Source organism: Vicugna pacos, chromosome 2 (assembly GCF_048564905.1).
Source record: "Vicugna pacos chromosome 2, VicPac4, whole genome shotgun sequence".
NCBI classification, from domain to species: domain Eukaryota; kingdom Metazoa; phylum Chordata; class Mammalia; order Artiodactyla; family Camelidae; genus Vicugna; species Vicugna pacos.
In genome coordinates, this window is record NC_132988.1 from 2,794,103 (window position 1) to 2,808,852 (window position 14,750).

Genomic DNA, 14,750 nt, shown 5'->3' on the forward strand with positions numbered 1-14,750 from the left:
AAGTGGAGGCAGGTAGGTTTAACCACACCATCTATAAGACAGAACAGACCTCAAAGATAATGAGATATTCAGGTGCTCATGTATCCACTCGATCATTTTACTGAATCCCTTCTGTGGGACATACCCATGGCTAGACACTAAGGCTGGAAAAATGATTTCCCTAACATCGAAGAACTTTTTTTTTTTAATTCTTTTCCTATGGCCATTTTTTTTAATGTTTGTTTTTTGGGGGGAGGTGGTGGTGGGGATTAGGTTTATTTACTTATTTATTTAATGGAGGTACTGGGGATTGAACCCAGGACCTTGTGCTTGGTAAGCATGCAATCTACCACTGAGCTCCACCCTCCCCACAAGGAATTCTCACTACCTTTCCAGGGCACATCAATCATCTAGGTAAGAGAAGTTTTTCACAATCACCTTCTGGTGGCCCCAGCATCCTAGACTGGCTGCTTTTCCCACACACCCCACAAAGAATGGGAGAAGCATACAGGCAGACCTCTTTTCACTGTACTTCCTCTTACTGTATTTTTTACAAATTGAAGGTTTGTGACAACCCCTGCGTCAGCATACAGGCAGACCTCTTTTCACTGTACTTCCTCTTACTGTATTTTTTACAAATTGAAGGTTTGTGACAACCCCTGCGTCGAACAAGTCTATCGGCACCGTTTTTCCAATGTCATTTTCTCACTTCATGTCTGTGTCAGATTTTGCTAATTCGTGAAATATTTCAAACTTTTTCATTATTATTAAATTAGTTATCGTGATCTGGGATCAGTGATCTTTGATGTTAATACTGAGACTCGCCAAAGGCTCACATGATGGTTAGGACTTTTTAGCAACAATGTAGTTTTCAGCCAAAGTAGATACATTTTTTTTTAAGACAAATGCTACTGCACACTTAGACTGCAGCATAGTGTAAACGTAAGTTTTACACGAGCTGGGAACAAAAAATTCATGTGACTCGATTTATTGTGATACTTGCTTTATCTTGGTGGTCTGGAACTGAACCTGCAGTATCTCTGACGAATGCCTGTACGAGACTCTGCAGCTGAGGGCTTACCCTTGGTAAAGCTGAGCAAGCCCTGGTAGAAATTACTGAGGTTAAAAGCCGTCCTTATTGAATTTGAAGATGAATATATGTATGTTCATGTATGACTGAAGCCTTGTACCGTACACCAGAAATTGACACATTTGTAAACTGACTACACTTCAATTAAAAAAAAGTGGTCATTATCGAGGAGTTTGGCGTGCCTCAGAATTTGAGGATGGTTAAGGCAGAGATGAACGGGTTAAGCAGGTCGCCATCGAAGCCAAGAGCGATATTGACAAGAGTAATGCCAAAGCCAAAAAACCAGGTTTGATACAAACCTACGATGTGTGGCAGCTGGAGGACAGGCCAAGTGAGGCCACTGAAATTACCTTCCTAGCTCAGCTTCCTGGACTTTTATTGGTGCACTTTGCAAAGGACACCACCTCCAGGCCTTTGCTCACAAGTCTGCCTCTGCCTGAAAAGCACAACACAAAAGAAAAGATAAAAACTTCCTTATTTTATCTTTTCCAAAATCTGAACTACCTTTTAAGGCCTAACTCTCATGCTGTTCCCTCATGAAGTAGATACCTCTTCTTTCTCTGCAATTTCATACCACTACATTTTTTTAATAGTGTAAGATTCTCTTCCAATTATGCATTACTGGCAGTTTCTTTTTCTTTTCTTTCTTTCTTTTTTTTTGAGGCCTTAAATTCTAAGTACTCTGAGGACAAACGACCTTTTGATCTAACAGATTATCAAGTGCTGGGAGGAGAGAAAGAGAAGGTTCCTGAGAGGGCAGAACCAAAAATGCAAATTCGTAGCTCTGCACTTTTGCCTGATACTAAGGCAATGCTTAGTTAAACACCTTTTTTTTTTTTTAATTTAAATGTCTTTTTTTCTGCTTCTTCTGACATATGCAGAGCACAGTTGTCAAGGCTGGGAGAAAAATGTGCAGATGTGATGATTCTAAAATAGAATGGGATTATGTGGAAGGTTTGGGGAGAAATACAAGAATTGGAGATAACCATGAACATTTTGTCTAAAAGTCCCTGGGCTTGAAGAGAGAGCACGTAACACTCATGATTAGTTATGAATTCACAATGAAAGAGAATAACGCATGTGTTTTTTTTTGCTTCCAAACATATCAGAACTTACTTCTCTGTTTCTACACACACACACACACACACACACACACACACACCCGCACACTCAACCACAGAGCTAAATGCACTGAACCAAGTGACAGAATCAGGACCTTACTGGGAAGACGTAACTGCCCTGCAACCACACAACTGCATTTGCAAAGGAGTAGATTGGAAACCAGGAGAAGAAAACCATCCATGCATACATCAGTTTCCCGTTTCTCCCAGGTGACGTTTTTAACCACGGAAAACTAGCTTTTCCGGACCAGTGTATACTGGAAAACTTTTTTTTTTAAGTGGGTCAAATTTTCGTTGAGTTCCCTCCCTTTTTTTTTTTTTTTTCCCGCTTTCTCTTCCTTTGTCCCCGTCTCCCGTCTGACTGTACACAGTCACGGCGGTCGGGCGGGCGGCTGGAGGACTGGGTACCCTGCCCTGGTCGGGTCGTCGTGGCGGGGACTCGGCGCCAAGCTGCTTTTCCACGCGCAGGTTTCCACTTTGCGCCAGAAAGCGGGGAGCCGCCCCGGGAGACCGACACCTGCTGGGGAGGGCGCGCTGCGAGCTGCCCCCAGTGACCTCCCCACGGTGCGCTTCAGCAGCTACTTTCTTTTTCAGTCTTTGTTGCAGGGGAGGGAGGGGTTCCGAGGAGAAGTCGAAGGCATCAGGGAGAGGCGCTGCAAGGGATCCTCCGGGCCATGACAGAGAGAGAGATCCGGAGGCACAGGCAGAGCCCGGGCAGAGCTGATTGAGCGCTGGGGCACAGCGCGGGGAATCCGGTTTGCTGTGCGCCCCGCCCCGCCTGTTGAGCCAGGAGACCGGACTTAAGCGCCGCGGCCGCGCAAGCGGTGGGTGCATCGGCGCAGGGACCCGCAGGTGCCACGGCAGGGTCCCCTCTCCCGCCCCCGACGCCCACTCTTTGTGCGCTCGCGGTGCGGCTGTGCGAGGCGCGCCCCGGAGCTGCCGGCGATCCGGGAACGAAGCCCCGAGGTCCGGGAAGCCACCGAGTAAGTGGTCGCCGTGTCCCCGCCCGGGTCGGGTCCCCCGGCTGAGCGCCCCTGGTCCTGGGCCGGTCCTCCTCCCTCCCCGCACCGGAAGCCTTCCTGCGCTCCCAGCTGCCCAGCCCCGGGGGCCGGGCCCGGTTCCCACGCCGGGGAGGAGCGAGGGAGCAAAGCAGACGGCGCCCGGGGCAGCTCACGGCCTGGGGGCCCCGCGGCGGCCGAGGGCGGAGGGCAGCATCGCCTCCTCGGGAGGTCGGGGCGCCGGGGTCGCCTGGACCTCAGAGCCCGCGGGGACAGCGGCCGCGCCGGCTCCTCCGCAACTTCGTGCCGCCGGCGGCTCTTGGGTGAGCGATTCTCCCTCCTCTGGAGCAGAGGGCTGCGATCACAGGGTCGCTCAGCGCCGGCAGCCTTCCGGGGGCGCCGCCCGGGGTTTGCCCGAGGCGTGAGAGTGAGTGTGCACGCGTGTGCGGGTGTGCAGGCGGGTGCGCGCGCGCGTTAATTACCGCTTGGCGGTCTGACTTCCGTCCCCCCAGGACTGCAGCACTTTGAGGATCGGTGAGCCGGGGGTCGCCGCGGTCTCTGCGGGCCGGGTGGGTGCCCGGAGCCGCCCTGCGAGGGCTCGGCAGCCTCGCGGTGGCCTCTGTGTGGGGGCTGCGTTGCCATGCGGTCGTGCGATTTCAGGAGTCTTTCTTTTGCTCGCTTGTTTCACACGGTGGTTCCTTCATTTTGCACTTGATAAACAGTTTATATCTTCTGAAGTAAACCTGAAGGTGGAAGGCGTCAATTGTGGCTGAGGCATCTTGGTTTCCAACAGACTGCAAATCCCTCTGAATTTTAAATAGCACAGGTCATATGTATAGTTTTAAATTAGACCTTCCCTTAAAACATATTGGTGGTGATTTTTCAAGGTCAGTCCTAAGGTGATTTCACTGAAGGTTTGCCTACTTACTGGAGCTGGTCTTGACAAGAGTATCTTTAACCCTCTGGTCAGGCGTAGGTAAACGCTGGAGCGTTCAGTAATGGTATAGGTTTTCACATCTTGGTTCCTAGTGTAGAAATAATCTGTTGCTTTTCTTAAAATGGCTATGCTATTTTTTTTTTCTGCAGAAGTCATTTCAGGTACTTTATATGAAGGTATATTACGAAGAGTGGTGAAAATCAATAGCAGCAATGTAACAAAATATGAATGTCTAAAATTTCAAAGCAAACATTAATGTGTCAAAAAGGCAGGTAAATTTTATGCTTTTCAATGGCAGTAGTCTGTACTCTCGGTTCGGATTAAACAGCTGTCTGTGGATTGCTTCAGGGGGTCCCTGAAATTGTGTCTAAACATTTGAGTCACTGCATTTTTAAGGAGCTGGCCCAGGGTCCTCAGATATCCAGTATCTTTGACCCAACAGAAAAATAAGAACCGCAGAGTTAAAATATATCCTTTTCCAAGTCAAAACAGTAAGCTTTTTACTTAAATAGTAGAAAAATTCTAAAATGATTACATACTGTTACAGTAATTAAACATCTCACATAAAACAGACCCACTTGTATGTTTTTAAATGTATCAGTCAGGAAACTCAAGGTGTTGAAGTTTATTTAATAGAAATCTGTAATGAATAGATGGGTACCTCTTTTCTCTTCTTGCGCCGTAAGATCTATGGCATACAAAATAAGGATTTTACCTTTCTCTCTTTGAAACCCAACACAAATAGAAAGTACTTACGCTTTGTGTGATGTTTCACAGTGTATGAATATAAATGGCCCCTCAAAGGCCCTCTTTCTAGATATCCAGGTATAAAATAACATGTCCAAGATAGATTTCTGACATTTATGAGAATGCAGGGGGTACTGTAGTTTCACAAGATTTGGTCCTCATATTTCTTATAACTATGGCTTACTAAGTGATAATGCTGTAAGGCATTATTTGGAAAAAAAACTTTTAAAATTATCATCATACTAATAAAAACTCAAATTGTTATTTTCATTATAAATGTCAGATTTGCCAGGAAGTTGCTCAGTTTTCTATTTGCTAGGATGTATAACTTTTATGTCATTGATTTTTTTATCCCACTTAATTAGAAGTATTTACCCAGGTGATTTAACCTTGAACATTGCTCTTGATTACTTCTCTATATATTTGTAGAAGCAGATACGCTTCCTTCTAAAATATCAGTAATTCCAATGGTTTTTTAGTTTCTAGGCCATCTAGAACTATATGCTAAGCATTCGTTAGGTGTCTGTTTTGGTTGGGTACCTCCATCTTGATCCAGGAAGAGCTTTTGGCAGTAGTTAGGTCTTTAGATGATATATTTGTTGCCCATAGATTAGTTGACTTCTTTGGCACTGGAGTCATTTTGGGCTATCCCGAATTCCGTTTGCTTTTGTTTTTCTCAAGCAGTTTGGACGTGTCTGACCTATTTCATCTTTCTCTTTCCTGAGTGCAGGCCTGCAGGCTCATCCTCCTTACATAAGCCTTGAGGCTTACAGGGTCTGATTGGAATCATTCACCAGGAGTGAGGAGCTTCAGGCCGGGACAGCAGTGGGAGAGAGGGACCACCTTACACACCCCGAGGGGGCCCCGGGGCCTGACTCCCCACCATGACAGTGTGACCCTCTACTGCTTGGAGTTGCCCACCTGGAATGCTTGCTGGCCATCCGTAATCTGCATTAAAATGAACCCTCCCTCAGAAAAATCAAGGCAACTCAGGTTAAGTGACACATCCCAACTCCTCCTCCCCACCCCAGGAGGAATCGACAAGAAGACACAGAACACCTGGCCTTTGGGAGGGAGCACCCTGGGAAGGGACTTAGGCTTTTGGAACGAAGGAGAGCTTCCTAGTCCTGACTTTTTGCAGGTCTGATATGACTGCATGTCCCCTTTCACCCTGCCACTGCAGTTAGAAACGCACACTCAGGTGTCTGTGCTGCCACCACACTCAGATGTCCCTCGGGGGTCAGCGTCGGCTGCTCGGGGCCTGGCGCCTCGTGGGCTTCTGGGGAGCCTCACTGTGCTGTCTCCGGAATTATTGACGTGTTTTTTTAAAAAATGTTTTTTCTTCCTTTTTTAAAAAAAATGGCTTATATTTTTTAAAATTAAAAAAATTATTTTTTTTCCTCTTTTGATGGGTGAAGTAATTAAGTTTGTTTGTTTATTTACTTACTGGAGGTACCGGGGATTGAACCCAGGACTTCATGCATGCTAAGCACATGCTCTTCCAGCGAGCCCCACCCTCCCTCCTTGACTTAAGTTTGGATGTCTTGGTGCTGCAGGTTATTCTGTTCAAGAACACCATCTCCAGTGATGGGCCTGCCATGAGCCTCCGGAGACAGCTGCAGCCTTTGTAGCACACAGACACTTCTGTGCCTTTTCCCATAAGGCTTGCAGCCTGTTCAGAGCTGCTTCCAACTTTTGCTTCCTTCAGCATCCCCCAGTGACCCTTTGTCTTTCTAGGTCTACACCCTGCACTCACGTTCCCTGTCCCTGTTACCAGTGCCCGTCCACCTCCTGAATAGTCCACTTTCCCTGGGAGTGTGACCGGGTGGAGGACTTTCTGTCTGCACTTTGATCAGCTGTCCCTGTTCGGGACCTCATTCAGCATCAGCCCGTGGGCTCCCGAGGACCTTAGCCTGCCTTCTCCCCTAGGGGAATCCACTGCCATTCACCCAGCTGGCCTTCTGAAAAGCTGAGACTCGCATGTTCCCTTTCTGACCCCAACCTCCTGTCCTGCCGGTAAGCCCCTCACTGGGCACCGCTGCACCCGTCCTCTCCTTCTGTTGCTCCTGGGCCCGGATTGTCTCTGTCTCCCTCTCTTGCTCGCCACGCTTACTCTGCAGGGCAGCACCGGCTCTGCTCCAACCCCGCCATCTCTTCCCAGAACCTGATGCACTCTGACTTCAGCTCCAGGGCCGTGAGCAGGGCTCCGAGGCTACTTTATTTCCTCTTGGATAATCTCTCTCAAATTCTCCGCAATCCACGTTCCAGATTTTTTCCGGATTTTCCAGTCCACATTATCTTCCATCTTTTCATTCCTAGCAGATGACCTTATGTCCACATTCAAAGAGAATATTGAGGTCAATTTAGGCAAGTTATTCATCAACATTTAGCTTGAATGTAGGAGACATTTGTTGATTTGACCTGATCTGAGCATAAGAATCTTTTCTCATATTGAACTATGCTATTTGTTTCTAGAATATTCATATCCCAATTTTTACCTCTTAGAGGATGTATACAGAAGGCTTTTTTTTATAGGACAGCAGTATGCCTATGGTCTTGGTGGTCATATTCAGTCCTTTTATAACCCATCCTTTGTTGACATAGTTTCAAACTCTCTCAGCAGGGCATTTCTCCCATGGATGTCCTCCCGGGTTTCTGAAAGTGTGGTCCTCAAGGCTGAGCAAAGATGGGTGGGCGCAGGTCACTGGACAGGCTACGTGAGCTCCTCTGGGTGCCAGGTGGTGAGTCATCCTGAAATCTAACCTGTCCCCCCAATGCTTTTTGCATCCATTGAACACGCACCTTTTTGCATACTCTTCTGCAAATATACTCCTCTATTTGTGCATTGGATCACTAGATTCGGGACTTTTAAAAAATACTTACTGCCATTAAGTTTAATTTTTACCTTTAGCTCGCCTGCTGTTCCAGAAGGTCAGGGTATTTTGGGATTCTGATTTCCTGATATGGATTAGGCATTCTTCCCCATCGAGGGGCATTAGCGGATTGGATCAGGATACAATCACTATCTTCATCCAGATCGCGGTGCAGAATTGTGAACCAGAGGGACGTCTGGCGTCACCCTAGACGCCTTGCCCTTGCTCTGCCCGAGCCCGTGAGTTAGTCCTCTTTCCAGGGCTGTTCCTAGCCAAGTAGCTCTCTCTCCTCGGAGTTTACATTCCTCCGTGTGGCCCGGGAGGATACTGTGACAGGCTTGGTCACATTCCTTGCTGAAATGCACTTCCGCTTTTCTGCAGAATGGCTATCAGGAACCCTGCAAAAACAGAAGGAAGTAACAGTAGGTTAGATTGGAGGGGTCGGTTCCTGGTGACCTTGCATAGCTTGGAGGCAGCAGCACGTCGCATGTTAGAGCTTGGGTACCATCACTGTAGCAGTCTCTTGGGGACCGTGCCTGGAATCAGTGTCAAGCTCTCTAGGCTAAAGCTGGTGGAATCCACCTTCTCTTTTTTGAAAAATTGAGACCATGGTGGGAGTCCTTGTTCTCTATCAACACCTCTCTTCATTGTAGTATTTTAATGATTATACCTCTGCCTTTATCTCATCCAGAAATGCTTTCAGTCCTTGGTGATGAAATGTAGCCAAATTGATGGATTTAAACTCATTTAAAAGATTTAACCTCATGCTTTATCTTGGGCCTTAAATCTGCTGTTTTGATGTTCGTCTTGCTTTTGCCAGTTTAGTCCTATTCTTCTGAGGAGCTGAGAAGAAACAGGGCAGGAGCAGGGTGGTTCTGCGGGTCCAGCCACGTACTTGCCATTGAACTTCTTCCTCCCCCAGCAGTCAGCGTGCTGTTCCCACACCGAATAAAAATGCTGTTATCGCTGCCGTTTCTGGCAGTAATACCAAGAATTACAGGAACATGTTTTGGAATTTGTGATTTTTTGAAAGCTTCGGGTTACTTTGTATTCTATGAGACTCTTTTCAGAGGGTACTCAATTTTTCTAGTTCTCACAGCGAGGCTTATCATGAATCATGCTAGTCACTGAGGAAGAGACAAAAAGTTCATGGCTTTCCCTCCCTCGGGGGAGTTTAAAGCCTGTGTGTGGAGATAGCAGGACCCAGAAATAGTCTCAGAGTTACACACGCCAGCCCTTAACAATGAGCTTAATATCCGTGGTGCAGGTTTTTACTAAGTTCTCAAGAGCCTGAGGCCAGGGCCGCAGGAGGGCCGCGCTGGAGAAGGCTTTCTTAGCACTGAGCTCAGGTCTGAGACAGGACCAGAACGCTGGACTTTGCAGAAGCTGTAGCATTTAAGCACAGAGAATAGTGGAAAGAATGCTCTAGGTGGAGAGAAGGAAAGGGGCAGGGTAGGAAGCAGGTGAGTGTGTGAGTGTGTATGAGTGTGAGTGTATATGTGTGTGCACGTGTGTAGTGCATATGGGTGTATGTGTGTGAGTGTGCATGTGTCAGTGAGTGTGTGAATGTGTATGTGTGTTTGTATGAGTGTGTGAGTGTGAATGTGCATATGTCTGTGTGTATGTGTGAGTATGTATATGTGAGAAAGTGTATGAATGTATGTGACTGTAGGTGTGTAAGAGTGAGTGTGTGAGTGTGAATGTTTGTATTGTGAGTGCACGAGTGTTATGTGTGAGTGTGTATACATGTACGTGATTGTGCATGTGTCAGTGTGTGAGTGTGTATTTGTGGGGGTGTGTGTGTATGAGTATGTAAGTGTGTCTGAGTGTGTGCGAGAGTGTGCGCATGACCAGCACATGGAGCTGAAAGGGCAGCACCAGTTCCTCTCCAGCCGCGGTTTGCTCTGTTCTTTGTGGGATCACCACGCCCCCCCTTGTCAGGATGACCCCCCCATCTCCATCCTTGCGAGGCGCGAACCTGCGCCTCCTCACAGCAACACACTGGGCTCCACTTCTCAGAACCCGCCTCATACTCCTCGGCTGTCCCTGCTCACTGAATTGTCTGTTGTCCCCTGGGGACGACATTCTGTTCCTGTTCAGTCCCCAGTCTGTTCACCAGAACTGCTCCACGGGTCGTGAGCGCTCAGGACCCGTGTCATGTGATCCAGCCGCTGGGAGCAGCCGGCGGTGGTGGGGAAGGGAGCGTTTATAAAAAGATTTAAGGTAAAAGGGGTTAGATCACAAGGCCAGGGCGTCAGCTGAGCCTTTCTTTATCAGGTGATGAGCAGCCCTTTTGTTTTTTTTGAGTTTGGGGGAAAGGCTGTGTGGGGTCTGCATCACTTTTAATTAGACCTTCGTGAGTCGGTTCAGACCACTCAGAGTTTCACATGCATTTCCAGACTCAACAAGGGCATCGCTTGACTCTTTACTTTAGGGCCAGTGTTTCCATCCATGCTGTTGACAAACCCTGGAACATTAATACCGTGCATTTTCATTAGAGGAGTTTTGTTATGTTGCTGGTCCAATATTATATGTCTGCACTGAAATTGTGAAATTGAGCTGCTTATGCTCAATGTTTAGTCATTTTGCAGCTTAATGTGTGCTCTAAGTAGTTAAATTATTTTTTAAAGTTTGTACTAAGTCAATTAAACATAGGACAAAAAATTCCAGTGTTTCATTATTATAATATGAACTTTTTAGGTTGTATATTTGTGAATATAAAACTTAATCAGTACAGCTTTCAGAGAATTACAGATGTCACGTGGGAAATACTTGGATAAACACTAACACTGTCAAGACTTGATGTGTCCAGAGTTGAAGCAGGATACTCTTGTCCTGGATTCTCAGTGCACATTTCCAAATGTGATTAGCAAAAGCTGTCTTCCCAGTGAACACTCTGGGTAAAATTTCATTTTTTCCTATGTCTTAAAATATTTGCAGCCCCTAATGATGATTAATTAACTTTCCTCTTTGTTCATCTCTACTCCAAGGAACAATTTAATGTGCTGCAGGATCTATTTCTGGTTCTTCTTGGTGGTGACTGCTCAGAGTAATATTCTTAAGCTCCTGATGTGTCGTCTCATGCTAAAAGGTTTTCAGTGGAGGTATGTGAGAGCCGTGCTGTTTCTTGATAGTCTGTTGGGTAGCATGTCACCCTACCGGAAGTGCTGTCTCCCCCCATCTTTTCCCCTTGCCCTTTGAGGCTGTCAGACCTTCCCCTGGCTTAGGCCGGGGTGTCACCTGCAGCTCACCTGCTGGCTTGCCCAGGAGCAGGGAGGTCATACATCACGGCCATCGCAAGGACGCCCTCCACTGAAGTTCCTCTCCCCCGGTCCTGCCCCCCGGCCAGCATTTTGGGGGTGGTGCAGCCCTCTGGACGGCATCTCTGGGAGGCCACGGGATAACTGTTTCACCCAGAATCACAGCACAGCCTGTGTGTCCATTGCGAAAGTCACTTTTATTAGGTTGCCTCTGCTTTCAGTGCTACAAGCAGGGTGCCCTGGGCAGCAACGTCGTGCTCAGAGAGGAAGACGAAGGTCAAAAGAAGAGAGAGAAGGTCCCAGACAGAGCTGTTTGTTCGCACTTTCTGTGCCTGGTTAGTTTTCTTCATCGCTAAAGGAGAAACTCAGGGGTGGTCAGGCCATTTTCCCTCACCAGCGTGTTGTGGCCTTCTTTATCTTAGGCCGTCAAACCCGAGCAAAATCTGTTTATTTACTTATTTTTATCGATAATTACTTTTAAAAATTGAAGTCTAGTTGATTGACAATGTTGTATTAGTTTCTGGTGTACAGCATAATGATCCAGTTATACAGATACATTCTTTTTCATTACAGGCTATTATAAGAGATTGAATGTAGTTCCCTCTGCTCTACAGTAGGACCTGGTTTGTTTATTTTGCATACAGTAGTTTGTATCTGCTGATTCCAAACTTCTAATTTATCCCTCCCCCTCCCCTTTCCCTTGGTAACCATAAGGTTCTTTTCTGTGTCTGTGAGTCTGTTTCTGTTTTGTAAATAAGTTCGTTTGTGTCATATTTTAGATTCTACACGTGAGTGATGTCATACGATACTTGGCTTTCTGCGCCTGACCTCCCTCCCTTAGCGTGATCACCTCCAGGTCCGTCTGCATTGCTGCAGGTGGACAGCCGCACTGCGTGGTTCCCAGAGCATGAGTGCACACAGCACACATCACATCTGAGTACCGTTAGGAAAATGGTTCTTACCTGCTCGTCCCGTGGAAGGGTCTCAGGGCACATCCCCAGGAGTGTGTGGGCCTTTGCACACTTAGACACCTACTGTTTTGCTGACCAAGCCTTGAGCAAACCAACATTAAGATGCTGGAATAATTTACACCCAGTTTCAGGTAATGATAGCATCCATTCAGGACGTGCTGTGTTCCAAGCCTTGTTAAAACTGAGCTGCCTCTACTGAACAGCTTGAGAAGTGTCACGCCCTTGTCATTTAATCTGAAGATGAGAAACAAAGTCAAGGGTGGAAAAGTAAACTGCCTCAGTGTCATCCACTGCGTTATTGGAGGAACCAGTGTTCTGAGCCCGCAGGGTCCATCTACTTAAAAACTGTGCTTTACCGCCTTTTTGGCTTATATACACATTTTTGTGAAGGTTTGTAAAAGACTTTGCATGTGACTCATAGCGTTTGTTTTTACAACAGTCAAGTTAGACTCTAGAGCATAATGAGTTTTTAGAGTTAGGTTTCAGTGGTCTCTAAGCTTCCAAATAAAATACATAAAGCAAGAAAAAATTAATACTTTCAATACAGATGATAGATATTCAGTTAAATTAAAATAAACAAAGTATCTTTAAATTTTCCGCCGGTCTACAGTCGTCGTGATTGTAATGTTTAGGAATGTTTTCTTTGCATTTATCGTGGGTGGGGCTTAAGGAACACTTGGATATGTGTGCGATGCTCTCATCAAATACGGAATCTTCGGAGCCGTTATCAGTTCAAATGTCTTTCTGCTTCCATTTCCTCTTTTTGTCTGAGCTCTAAATACGTGCATGTGAGACCTTTTGACGTTCTGCAGTTTTCAGATGCTTTTCTATTTACCACTTTTTATTCACTTTGTGTTTTTGCTGAGGTTATTTCGGTTAACCCGACCTAATGTTCACTGAGCCTTTCCTCTGATGTTAAATGGAGCTCCTTTCTTATTTCTGATACTGCATTTTCTGTGTCTCCAGTTGTTCCTTTTTTTTTTTCACATGCTATTTCATCATGGAAGCTTACTACTTAGGCCTGCTATTCAACGATGCACTAGTTTCTTTACTGTGTTTGACCACAGCTGTTTTCACATTCCCGTCCGATAGCAACATCTGGGCCATTCCTTGGTCTTTTTCTGTTGACGGTTTTCTCTTGCCCCTGGGTCCCTTTCTTGTTCCCTTCCACGTGTCCCCTGTCAGGTGGGTGCTGTGGAGCACACCCCTGCATTGGGCTGCAAGCCTGGAAGGTGAGTCCGTCTCAGCCGAGGGGCTCCCCAGGCGGGGTGCTCCTCTCTCACGCAGCAGCTAGAAGCTCGACACATGCTCATCCGGCCTCCCGTGACCCGACTGTGGGCGACTGTCTCCTGCCTCCACTTCATCTGGGATGCAAATGCCCACGTCTCTTCTCTCCTAGGGCTCGTTATTTATTTGTCTCTTGGAATTTAGGGTTCATTTAGCCCTCCACTGAGGGTTTTTTTTTTTTAATGACTTGGCTAAGGCATAATGTTGTGTACAATAAACCTCAAATACATAAAATATGCAATTGGGGAAGATGTGACAGGTGTGTTCACCTGTGAAACCACCACGGTCGAGAGAAAGACCATCCCCATCTCCCCTAGAAGTTTTCCTGTGTCCATTTCCAGTCAGTGTCCCTCCTCTGTCCCCGGGTGTTTGCCATTCTGCCATCTGGGCTCGCAGACTTGTGTCTAGGCTTTAGATAAAAGTAACGTCACGGTGTGGACTCTAGTATGTGGTCCCGTTCCCTCTGATGATGACTTTGAGGGTTATCCTCTTGGTTGCCCACACCTGCTGGATAACGGTCCTTCCATGTAAGGCTAACAACATCTTTCTCATTCATTCACATGATCAAAGACATTTGAATAGTTTCCAGGTTTCAGTAATTACAAGTAAAGCTGCTATGCGTGTTTGCATTCAGGTCTTTGTCTGACCTTTCTCTTGGGTATTTACCTAGAAGTGGAACGCTGGGCAGCATAACAGGATGTTCACATTTTAAGAAACTACCAGACTGCTTTCCAGAAGGGGTTGTTCCTTTTTACTTTCTCATCAACAGTTTATGGAAAATTCTGGTTGTTCCCCATCCTCATCAAATCTCAGCATTGTTGGACTTAAATTTTAGGCATTCTAATGTCTCATGACTAATTCTATGGAACACAAAGGGAGTTTTTTTGGGAAATACTCTGTTTAGGTGAGGTCACAAGGGTGGGGCCCTCAGGATGGGATTAGGGCCCTTATGGAAGGAGACAGCAGAAAGCTAAAGGCTGTCTCTCTCTCTCTCTCTCTCTCTGCAGTGTGAGGGCACCAGAAGAAGGTAGCCATCTGCAAACCTATGATATTGTTTAAATGTGGAATCTAAAAAATGACACAAGTGAACTTATTTACAAAACAGAAACAGACTCACAGACATAGAAAACAAAGTTATGGTTACCAGGGGAGTAAAGGGGGTGGAAAGGGATAAATTGGAAATTCAAAATTTGCACCTCTTGGGAAGTGATGGAAATGTTGGCTATCTTCATTGTGGTGGTGATTTCATGGGTGCAGACATCTATCAAAATCCATCAAATGGTACATCTGAAATACGTGTAGTTTACTGTACAGGAGCCATGCCACAATGAAGGTGTTACAAATAAAAAGAGAGAGCTTTCACCAAAACTCGCTCATGCCGCCCCCCGACACGGGACCTGCAGCTCCAGGGCTGGGAGAAAACGAGCCCCCGCCGTTAGGCCCCTGGTTTCTGGTGCAGTGTGGCGGCAGCCCCAGCCGACAGGCAC

General features: G+C 46.5%; 1 protein-coding gene across 6 annotated transcripts in view; it reads left to right on the forward strand.

Annotated features, from left to right (window-relative positions):
- Positions 1-2,568: 2,568 nt before the first annotated feature.
- Positions 2,569-14,750, forward strand: part of GUCY1A1 (guanylate cyclase 1 soluble subunit alpha 1) — a 53,471-nt gene continuing 41,289 nt past the window's right edge. For 2 of the 6 annotated variants that reach the window (XM_072974678.1, XM_072974682.1), the window contains exon 1: positions 2,569-3,173. The gene's annotated coding sequence lies outside the window, so the exon portion shown is untranslated. Of the gene's footprint in view, positions 3,174-3,326; positions 3,512-14,750 lie in introns of those variants that run through there. The other 4 variants (XM_072974698.1, XM_072974706.1, XM_006213578.4 and 1 more) reach the window with 2 other exon arrangements.